We start from the raw sequence: 10,441 nt of genomic DNA on the forward strand, positions 1-10,441 counted from the left end.
ATATATATATATATATATATATATATACATAGGCAGTGGCAGATGTGGTCAAGGTTAGCGTTTATTGCCTCTATGGCTTCCTGACTTTGTTGCTTTGTTTGTATGCCTTGGAAATGCCCCCTCCCTATGTTGAAATTAATAGGTTTGGGGTGGTGGGGGGTAGTGGAAGGGGGGAACACAAAAGAAAGCCAAAGAGAAAGAAACCGGGGGGGGGGGGTTGGGGGGGGAGGAAAATTGTTACAGAAAGAGGCTTTATACTCTCGGCACTGTATTCAGGTGATGTTTTGTTGAGTTGTACACTTGAAAAACTTGCATGTATGTTTGCGTGTGTGTGTGTGTGTGTGTGTATGTGTGTTTGTGTGTGTGTGGTGTGTGTGTGTGTGTGTGTGTCTGTGTGTGGTGTGTGGTGAGTGTGTGTGTGTGTGTGGTGTGTGCGGTGTGTGTGTGTTTTCTTGGAGTTCCATACCATTAACCTGAGAAACACTCAAACCTGTAAATAATTTCTGTGATGAGTTTATTTGAACCAGACTGTCGGCAATTGCCAGGAAGCAGAATCTCAAGGAATTAAAAATCTATTCCTTTCACGGCAGGGAGGAGACCTTTCCAAGGCCTAGATAACAAAGTTCGGAGGCCAGACAAGGGGTGAAGAATAAACTTAAGTTATCACATAGGAGTTTAAAATCACCCTGTCTCTGAATAGATACACAGCACAGCAAAGCCCAAAGTCCACAAGCATGTCTTTGACCTATTTTTATAAATCACCATCCAAGGATGAGACTTGTAAGTGGTTTCAAACACTGTTCTACACTCTTTCCTGCTGTTGACCAGTGGGTTTCCATGAAATCCAGTGATGATAGATGAGGGAGGTGGGAGAAAGCAAAGGAGCGGAGGCTCTGGGTTGGTAAACTGTAAAATGATAGTGAGCGGTCAAAAATTAACATGACAACAGTGACAATGAGGGAATCTGTGGTCTCTTCCCTGGGACTCTGGGTTGTGCCCCAAGGGCACTGGAAAAAAGGTAAGTGACTAGTTACCTCTTGTCATTCACCAGTACAAAGATGTGTGACCCGCCCTAACCGGTTTTGCTCATCTGGTGCCCGCACAGGAACAGCTCTGGTGCTGTGCGGGAAGTGAAGGACCTGTGTGCCTCCGGAGGGGCTCGATCCGAGGCCGATTCGGGCCCCGCCATGGCCGACAAAATCCACATGTCACTGGATGACATTAGGCTGGACTGGAGCCAGCGGGGCGGTCATGGCCGGGGCCGCGGCTGCGGCGGGGATGGGGGCAAGGACCTAGGCCGGACCGAGGCCGGGCTGCCTCCCAGAGAGGCCGGGGTTGTGGAGCGCAGGCCGCCGCACCAGAGAGCAGGGGCGGCGGGCCGTTCTGGAACTGGGCGGCCCTCGGCCAAGTCAGGAACCGGCCGGCGCCCTACAGCAGGTGGAGACAGCTTCCCGACGAGTGGCAACACCGCAGCTTCCGCTGGGCCTTCGGCAGGGGCGCCGGCCTGATGACCGGGGGAAGCTGCTGTTGTCCAACCTGGACTTCGGAGTGTCTGACGCGGACATCCAGCAGCTGTTTGCGGAGTTCGGGCCTCTGAAGAAGGCCGGTGTCCATTACGACCACTCTGGCCGCAGCCTGGGAACAGCCCACGTGCACTTTGAAAGGAAGGCAGACGCCCTGGAAGCCAGGAAACAGTACAACGGGGTCCCTTTGGATTGCCGTCCCCTCAACATCAGATCCTCATCTCACAGATAGACTCGCATACCAGGGCAGTACCGAGTGTCAACAGAGGCTGGGTGACTACAAACCAAGGATCTGGAGGCTTCGGTGGCAGCACTCGGAGGGGCGCCTGCGGAAGCAACGGGAGCACAGGCAGGCACACTGGCCGCAATTCAAAGTGACAGATCTCAGCGGAGGAGTTGGACGCCCAGTTGGACGCTTACAAATCGATGAGGGACACCAAAAATTTGGACGCCCAGCTGGACGCTTACAGAGATATGAGGGGTCCCGAGCAGTTGGACGCCCAGAAGGACGCTGAAAACGCCGTGAGGGGCACTGAGCAGTTGGACGCCCAGCTGGATAATTACAAAGCGATGAGGGGCACCAAGCAGTTGGATGCCCAGCTGGACAATTACAAAGCGATGAGGGGCACCAAGCAGTTGGATGCCCAGCTGGACAATTACAAAGTGATGAGGGGCACCAAGTAGTTGGATGCCCAGCTGGACAATTAAAAAGCGATGAGGGGCACCAAGTAGTTGGACGCCAAGTAGGAAGCTTACAACTCAATGAGGGATACCAAAAAGATGGACGCCCAGCTGGACGCTTACAGCAGGATGAGGGACACCCCTGAGTTGGACACCCTACTGGACACTTACAACGCTATGAGGGACACTGAGGATTTGGAAGGCCAGATGGACCGCGAGGAGATGGACGCCCTGCTGGATGATTACGACGCGGTGATGGACACCAGCGAAAGCACCAGCAAGTCAGTGTGTGTGAGGATGGCCAGTGACCTGTGGCCAATGATGGAGTTTTTTCTTCTGTTTTGAAATAGGATTTAAAACTCATGTAAAGATTTTTCGTTAACTTTTATTTTATTAAATATTTCTGAAAAAGACCTGTTTTGTACCGAGTCATTTTGGGGATACATTTTACTGGTTGCTGTTTTCACCATGGCCATAATCAAGAGAAAGGGGTGTAGGAAAAACAAACAAACAAAAAAACCCGTTCCGAGTAGTTGGGCCCCCGAGGTGAGCCTTGAAGCCTAGTGCACAGGCCCGGGTGGAGCAGCCGCAGGTGCAGATCTTGGTGGTAGTAGCGAAAATTCAAAGGAGGACTTGGAAGGCCGAAGTGGAGAAGGGTTCCATGTGAACAGCAGTTGAATATCGGTCAGTCTGTCCTGAGAGATGGGCGAACATCGTTCCGAAGGGTCGGGCGATGGCTGCCATTGCCCTCAGCCGATCGAAAGGGAGATGGGTTCAGATCCCCGAGTCCGGAGTGGTGGAGACGGGCGCCGCGAGGTGTCCAGTGCGGTAACGCAACCGTCCTGGAGAAGCCGGCGGGCGCCCCAGGGAGAGTTCTCTTTTCTTTGTGAAGGGCAGGGCGCCCTGGAATTGGTTCGCCCCGAGAGAGGGTCCTGTGCCTTGGAAAGCGTCGCGGTTCCGGGGGCGTCTGGTGAGCTCTCGCTGACCCTGGAAAATCAGGAGGAGTGGGTGTAAATATGGGCTGTACCCATATCTGCAGCAGGTCTCCAAGGTGAACAGCCTCTGGCTTGTTGGAACAATGTAGGCAAGGGAAGTCGGCAAGCAGGATCCGAAACTTCGGACTAAAGATTGGCCCTAAGCGCTGAATTGGTGGTGTTGGGAACCGAAGCGGGGCTGGGCACGCGCTTTGGCTGGATAAGGCGAGCAGCCCCACCCCAAGTCCGCCCCCGCAGCCCTTTCCCTCCGGCGCCCCGACCTCCAGCTTTCTCTCCTCCCACCCCACGTCGCTCTCCCTTCTCCATCTCCCTCTGTGCAGGGGAGGGCGCGGGGGCGGTGAGTGGGGGGCGGGGGGGGGGGGCGGCGGCGCCCCGCCCCTGCTTCTGGTCCTAGGGGGGTCCCCCGCAGGGTCCGCGGGCCTGGACACCTGGGGGGTCGGCGGTGGAGGCAACTCTGGACACGAGCGGGGTCCTTCCCGTGGATTGCCCCAGCTGCTGCGGGCATTGCGGCAGCCCTCAGGTGGGCGGTCCAGCCCAGGAGTTTGGCCGGGCCGCGTGCACAGGCCTGGCCCGCCCCTGGGGCCGAGGTTCCCTCGGTGCTTTGCCTCAGCCTGTGCCTAGCAGCCCACTTAGAACTGGTGCAGACCACGGGAATCCGACTGTTTAATTCAAACAAAGCATCGCGAAGTTCCGCGGAGGATGTTGACGCCATATGATTTCTGCCCAGTGCTCTGAATGTCAAAGTGAAGAAATTCAATGAAGCGCGGGTAAATGGCTGGAGTAACTATGACTCTCTTAAGGTAGCCAAATGCCTCGTCATCTAATTAGGGATGCACATGAATGGATGAATGAGATTCCCACTGTCCCTACCTACTATCCAGTGAAACCACAGCCAAGGGAACGGTCTTGGCGGAATCAGCGGGGAAAGAAGACCCTGTTGAGCTTGACTCTAGTCTGGCATGGTGAAGAGACATGAGAGGTGTAGAATAAGTGGGAGGCTCCCGGCGCCCCTTCCCTGAGAGCCAAGGTCGACCAGATGGCCCGACTTGGACTCAGTCTCTGGCTGTCGATTAGCGTAATTGGCTGTGGGACTTTTTATTTTATTATTTTATTTTATTATGTATTTTATTTTATTTATTTATTTCATTTTATTTTCATTTTATTTTATATATTTTATTTTAATGCACAGCCAGTCTCTGGCGGCGGGGACCCTGCCATCCACAGAGAGAGTGCGGGTCGACCAGATGGCCCGATGGGGACTTGGTGTCTGGTAAGGACTCCATCATGCACAGAGAGCCGGGGTCGCCCAGATGGACTGGCCTGGACTTAAGTCTCTGATTGTGGATCAGAGTGATTTGGCTTGATCAAAATGTTGACAGGATACTTTTTATTTTATTTACTTTTCTTTATTTGATCTGCTTGACCAGGAGCGGGAGCGGGAGCGGGAGCAGGGGTGGGGCCGAAGAGCAAAGAAATGTTGACAGAATACTTACTTTTTTTTCTTTCTTTTTTTAAAAAAAATATATTTTATTGCTTTTTTTACAAAGAGGAAGGGAGAGAGATAGAGAGTTAGAAACATCAGTGAGAGAGAAACATTGATCAGCTGCCTCCTGCACACCTCCCACTGGGGATGTGCCCACAACCAAGGTACACGCCTTTGACTGGAATCGAACCTGGGACCCTTCAGTCCACAGGCTGACACTATCTAATGAGTCAAATCGGTTAGGGCTTTTTTTTCTTTCTTTCTTTCACGTAAAGCCCACATACAATGATACATTCTTATCATGAATCCACATTTACTATTTATTATCTATCTATCTATCTATCTATCTATCTATCTATATCTATCTATCTATCTATCTATTTGTATGTACAGCCTGGCTTATCACAGCGTTATACTTTTATGGGTCTCTCAAACAAAACCCTAGAAAACACTTTGCAATGCTTACCCTTGCTCCCTTTTATAGCCCCGGAACGTGGTGGGCAGAGCCAGAGACCCACCAATCAGCAGGCCCCAAAACTGAAGCGTCGTCACCGGTTGGGGGTCAAGTTTAGGGTGGGGGCGCTCATGCCCCAGGCTAGACCCCCTCGCAGGACACGCCCTTCAGGTGACATTCACCAAAAGCATCTCAAGGAAAGGTTCTCTTGAACGTGGCTGCAATGCCTGGTGTGCTTGACCATCGCCTCTAGTGAGGGATCCTCGGAGCCGGGACCTGTGAAGAGTGTGTGTGTGTGTGTTTGGGGGGGGGGAGGGGAGGGGTTATTTTATTTTATGTTATTTTATTATTTCTTTGCTCATTTCTCTTCATTCATTGCAATTGGCTCTATTTCTCAGAAATGAATGGTTACAAACATCGGTCCCATTTGTATTTTTTTTTATCAGTAGAATTTCTGGATTTTAAGGACTATTTCAGTGCTTATCATTGCCTGTCACATATCTGCCTGTCCTTTCCTTCCATGGCAAATGGATGCCCTCAAGCCTAATGAATTTATTAATAAAAGTTAAAAATAATCTTAACCATGTGCTTCATTTGAAAATTGACATACAACTCTATAGAAGCCCTGTTCGCTGTCTCTGCTATCCAGGTTGTCAACTGTCCTTGAATACATCTAGCAGTGATGGTGTGTGGTGTGAGGTAGGGCTTTACCTTCGGGGTGGTTTGGTGTGTGTGTGTGTGTGTGTGTGTGTGTTTATCTTGGTTTTTCAACCTCCAATGTATGGAGAGGCTGTTCATTTGTCCTAGGTCAAGAATGCCGGTAACCACACACCTGGGCTCCGGTGGGCCCAGGACAATCCACAAGGAAAAAATCTCCTAGGCGCCCGTCACTCAGCAGATATCTTGTTAGCAGACCTTGTGCTCTCTACTGCCCCCATGTGTGTGTGTCTACAGGAGACACTGGAAAAATAAAAGAAAGGAATTCAAACATAGCACTACAGAGAGCCCTCAACATACAGGACAAGAGAGCAGGAAAATAAAAGAGGAACAGAAGATTCCAAAAAACTCAGAAAGCCATAACATTGCAAGCACACTTAACTGGCCATAATCTATTCAAGATAAATAGATGGGAAGATCCATTTGAAAGACAAACGGAGCCTTTCTGGTGTGGCTCAGGAGGTGAGAGGTCATGTCATGCAACGGAAAGCTGAGGGCTCCATTCTGGGTCAAGAGATTCCTGGGCACATACGTGGTTTCACATACCAGGTTCTATTCTGACTCTGGGCAGGGTGCATGTGGGAGGCAACCAATCCATGTTTCTCTCACATCACTGTTTCCCTCTCTCTCTCTCTCACTCACATTCTCCTGTTCGTGGCTGTAATGCCTGGTATTCATTCCTCAAAAGGAGGGGGCAGCAGGGAGTGGTGGCTATGGGAGGGGAGAGACCAGAGACTCAAACACAATGAATGAAGCAGGCCTTGGAGGTCATGGGAGGCAGAGACTGAAGTTGAGGTGAATAAAATGTGTATGGTTTTGTATATTAGCTCTGAGACCAGGATGCCAGGGGCCACCAGCCCCTGGTGGAGGCAGGCGAGGTACTCCCCAGAGCCCCCCTATGGTAAGGGGTCCCGGTGGCACCTTGATTTGTGACTCCTGGCACCTGGACTCTCAGAGAATTCCTCTCTGTTCTTGTAACCCACCTCTTTGGTGGCAGAGGGACATGGCGACTCTAGGAGATGAATAGGATGCCATCCTTCAGATATGCCCTATGACGTCTGTTTTTCAAAACAATTGAAGCCAAGGAGGTCAGTTGTACTGTAGGTGTGATCAGAATTTCAGCTGAGCATCAAATATGATCCACAGGCCTGAGCCACCCAGCAAAAAGCCACAGTGAATCTCCTAGAGGCGGGTCACTCAGCAGAAATCTCGGTGCCCGACATTGTGCTCCGTGTGTGTGTGTGTGTGTGTGTGTGTGTGTCTGTGTGTGTGTATCCGCGGTCACTCAGGCGAACTGGTGGATTTCCATTGTGGGATGGCATCTGTGAGCACCCCTCTTCTGCCAACGCCCCATCCCCCCTCCTGCGCCACACACACACACACACACACACACACACACACACACCTGCCTTCTTGCAGACAGCGACCAGGGCTGGAACTTCCCCCAGCCCTGGGGTCTATAAACACCTGGGAGGTCCAGACACCTGGCTCTGTCTTTCCCAGAGAAAGCTGAGGAAGGAGGTGGGGGTGGGGGTGAGGAGGAGGCTTGCATTGGCGCTCCAGGACCAGTAGAGGACACCACTGGCCTGCTGAATCAATTCCCGGGCTTGGGTAGAGCTTGGGAGATGGGGCAGGTGTCCAAGAAGGCCGCAGGGCTCCATCTCCAGGCCTTGCGGAGAGGCATCGCCATTTTCTGGGTTGAAGAGGGGACAATACCTATTTAGACAGGCTCCGGTGGGCCCAGGACAATCCACAAGGAAAAAAGCCACAGTAAATCTCCTAGGCTAGCGTCACTCAGCAGATATCTTGTTAGCGGACCTTGTGCTCCCATGTGTGTGTGTGTGGGGGGCGGGGTGGAGGAGGGGGACTAGGTGTGTGGGTGTGGGTGTGCGTTTGGGAGTGTGTGTGTGTGTGTGTGTGCGCGGGGCGCGCGGGCGTGCGTCTGTGCGTGTACATCCGCAGTCACGCACGGACACTTCTGGCTTTGAATGGTCCGTTGGCATCCATGAGCACCCTTCAGCCCCTGCTTTCTCGAAGACAGAGCCCCCTCGGGTCTAGCCAGAACTGGGGAAGTCCAATCACCTGGCTCTGCCTTCCCCAGAGGAGGGTGCACTTGCATTGACGCTTCTCGACCAGCAGAGGGCGGGACGGGCTCTTTGGCCCAGGCCAGGGCCCCAGTCAACCCAATCTCTGTAATCCACAAAGACTATGTCCAGTTCGGGCCATCTTGTCGACCCTCCCAACCCCTCACCCCCCCACGCCGCTCACTCTCTGGATGGATGGATGGTCAGGCCCCGGCCCAGAGACCAAGTCCGGGCCTGGCCATCTGGGCTTGCCAAAACCTCAGAAAGTTGAAAGGCCGGATCAACGTGTTTTCTGTGGAGGTTTTTTTATTTTTATTTTTTTTAAGGAGTGTTTTTTGTTTTTTCAATCTGGAATGACATGGAAGGTGTCATTCCAGGCCCCCAAATCCAAGAATGTGGGGGGAGGAAGCTGACCTGAATCCAGTTCCTCAAGCTGGTTTGCCTCCTCTGTTGGTCTGTGGGGACCTCGTCACACTACAAAACTGTTCACTATTTACTAGGAGCAATGTCAGAGTCATCCTTCAGCACTCCAGCCATGTGTTAGTTATGAGTCTTAAGTCGTCGCTTTTTGTGAAGCCGGCACGCCTTTTCCTTCTCTGGATAGGGGCCACTTTCTTTGGTCTGGATTCCTGCATGGAAGAAATACCCTGTCGCTTCAGATATTCTTCTGAATATCTCGCTGCCATCTCCAATTTTCTCCTCACCCATTGAATCCACAGTGACACTCCTCCACAGTTTCTGAAACTCTTTGTCCAAAGAAAATTGACAGCTTTTATCATTGAAGAAAAGAATTTTCTTCTTTTCTGGACGATTTACAAAGAATACCAGGTCCCGTAAAGCCTTCACAGCTTTCTGGGAATTGGGCAGTTCTTCCTCTATGTCTTCTAGAAGAATTCATCCTAAGCCCCGCTTCTCTTGCTTATCTAAGAGACTAAGCAGAGCCTTCGTATCTTCTACACAATGAAATACTACGCTGCGGTAAAAAAAAAAAAAAAAAAAAAAAAAAAAAGAGAGAGAGAGAGAGAGAGAAGGTATTCTTGCCATTTACAACAGCATGGGTGGAACTGGAGAGCATTATGGAAAGTGAAATTAGCCAGTCAGAGAAAAATGAATACCACGTGATCTCACTCATTTGTGGAATATAGAGAACAACATAGACTGATGAACAGGGACAGGTCCATAGACATCTGTACCACCACTCTGTGCTGGGGCCTCTGCAGCATGGCCACCACCAGGCAGTTCAGGGCTATCCCAGTATCTTTATATTTCTATCTATCTATCTATCTATCCCAAATCATGTTCATGTTCAATTTGTAACAAGGAAATTGGGGGTCACCACAACATAAGGAGCTGTATTAAAGGGTCGCAGCATTAGGAAGGTTGAGACCACTGGTCTAAGGTTTATTTCTACGTCAATTTCTGGCCCCTGCCCAGCCTGGTCCTGGTTTGGGCTTGGGCAGGAGGCAAACAACTGAGGTGTTTCTCTCACATGGATTATGTCTGTTTTCCCCTCTCTCCCCCACTCTCTAAACATCAATGGGAAAATATCCTCGTATGAGGATTAAAAAAAACACACAAAAACGAACAAAGGTGGGTCACCAGGTCAGAAGGTCCAATCTTCAAAGAGCATGCAAGCTGCTCCTCTCAGGGGGTCCGGGCTGAATGTTTGAGAGCATCTCCAGGAAGGCCTGAGGGGACGGTGCTTCCACATTCTGGAAGGTGTTCTGGACTCTGCCTAACAGGATGAAGTATTTCATCTCCAGCCAGATGAACCCGAAGTGGTTCTCATCGAACAGGATGAAGACTCCAGGGCAGCGCCTGGGGTAGGCAGAGCCATGTAAGGTAACAATGTGCACGCCATAGTAACACATCCTGCAGGTTCGGGGGTGGGGGGGGGGGTGGGGGATAGTTCTGGTCTCTTGAGCGCAAGCCCACAGGCAGAACAAAAGGAATAGGCTGCTCCTCCGAAGGTGCAGCCCAGGACTCCCTCATGCTGGGCAGCGCAGGGCTCTGCCAGCCATGGCCTTCGCTTTCCTCAGTTCTGTTTTCTTGCTGCTGCTGCTCGCCGATCACCTGCTCCTCAATCTCCTGGACCAGGCGGGAGAGCTCCTTGAAGTTGCGGAAGGTCTTGCCATCTGGCAGATGGGTGCGGCGCATGAGGTGGATCTCTAACGTCCAGATTAAGTCTCCCGTGATCTTTGTGACCCTGGCATACTTCCCATGGAACCTGAGCATGCCAATCATTAGGCCGAAGCCATCGGATTTGCCTAGGAAGAGGCCTGGCCTGAGGAGATCATCCGGGTGGCTGGGGGGGGGGGGGGGGGGGGGAGGAGAGATGGCGGTAGGTCAGGCGGTCATACAGCCGTCTGTCTTCCTGGGACATCTCCAGCCCCTGTCCTCCCCTAAGCCGCGTTGGTGAATCCTGTCGGGGGTCTCTCTGGATCCACCGGTTGCTGAACCTGTCCTTCTGAATCTGCATGTGTCGGCTATGGGAAAAGCTGTAG

General features: G+C 51.7%; 3 pseudogenes; 1 reads left to right on the plus strand and 2 right to left on the minus strand.

Annotated features, from left to right (window-relative positions):
* The first annotated feature begins 1,187 nt into the window (after positions 1 to 1,187).
* On the plus strand, positions 1,188 to 2,207 carry LOC139014302 (THO complex subunit 4 pseudogene; annotated as a pseudogene).
* Positions 2,208 to 8,426: 6,219 nt separating this feature from the next.
* Positions 8,427 to 9,471, minus strand: LOC139014303 (general transcription factor IIE subunit 2 pseudogene; annotated as a pseudogene).
* Positions 9,472 to 9,556: 85 nt separating this feature from the next.
* Positions 9,557 to 10,441, minus strand: part of LOC139014304 (F-box only protein 31 pseudogene) — a 1,625-nt pseudogene continuing 740 nt past the window's right edge.

The sequence above is a fragment of the Myotis yumanensis genome, unplaced genomic scaffold, assembly GCF_028538775.1.
Source record: "Myotis yumanensis isolate MYYU_CA2020_CCGP unplaced genomic scaffold, mMyoYum1.0.hap1 SCAF_7, whole genome shotgun sequence".
Lineage (NCBI taxonomy): Eukaryota > Metazoa > Chordata > Mammalia > Chiroptera > Vespertilionidae > Myotis > Myotis yumanensis.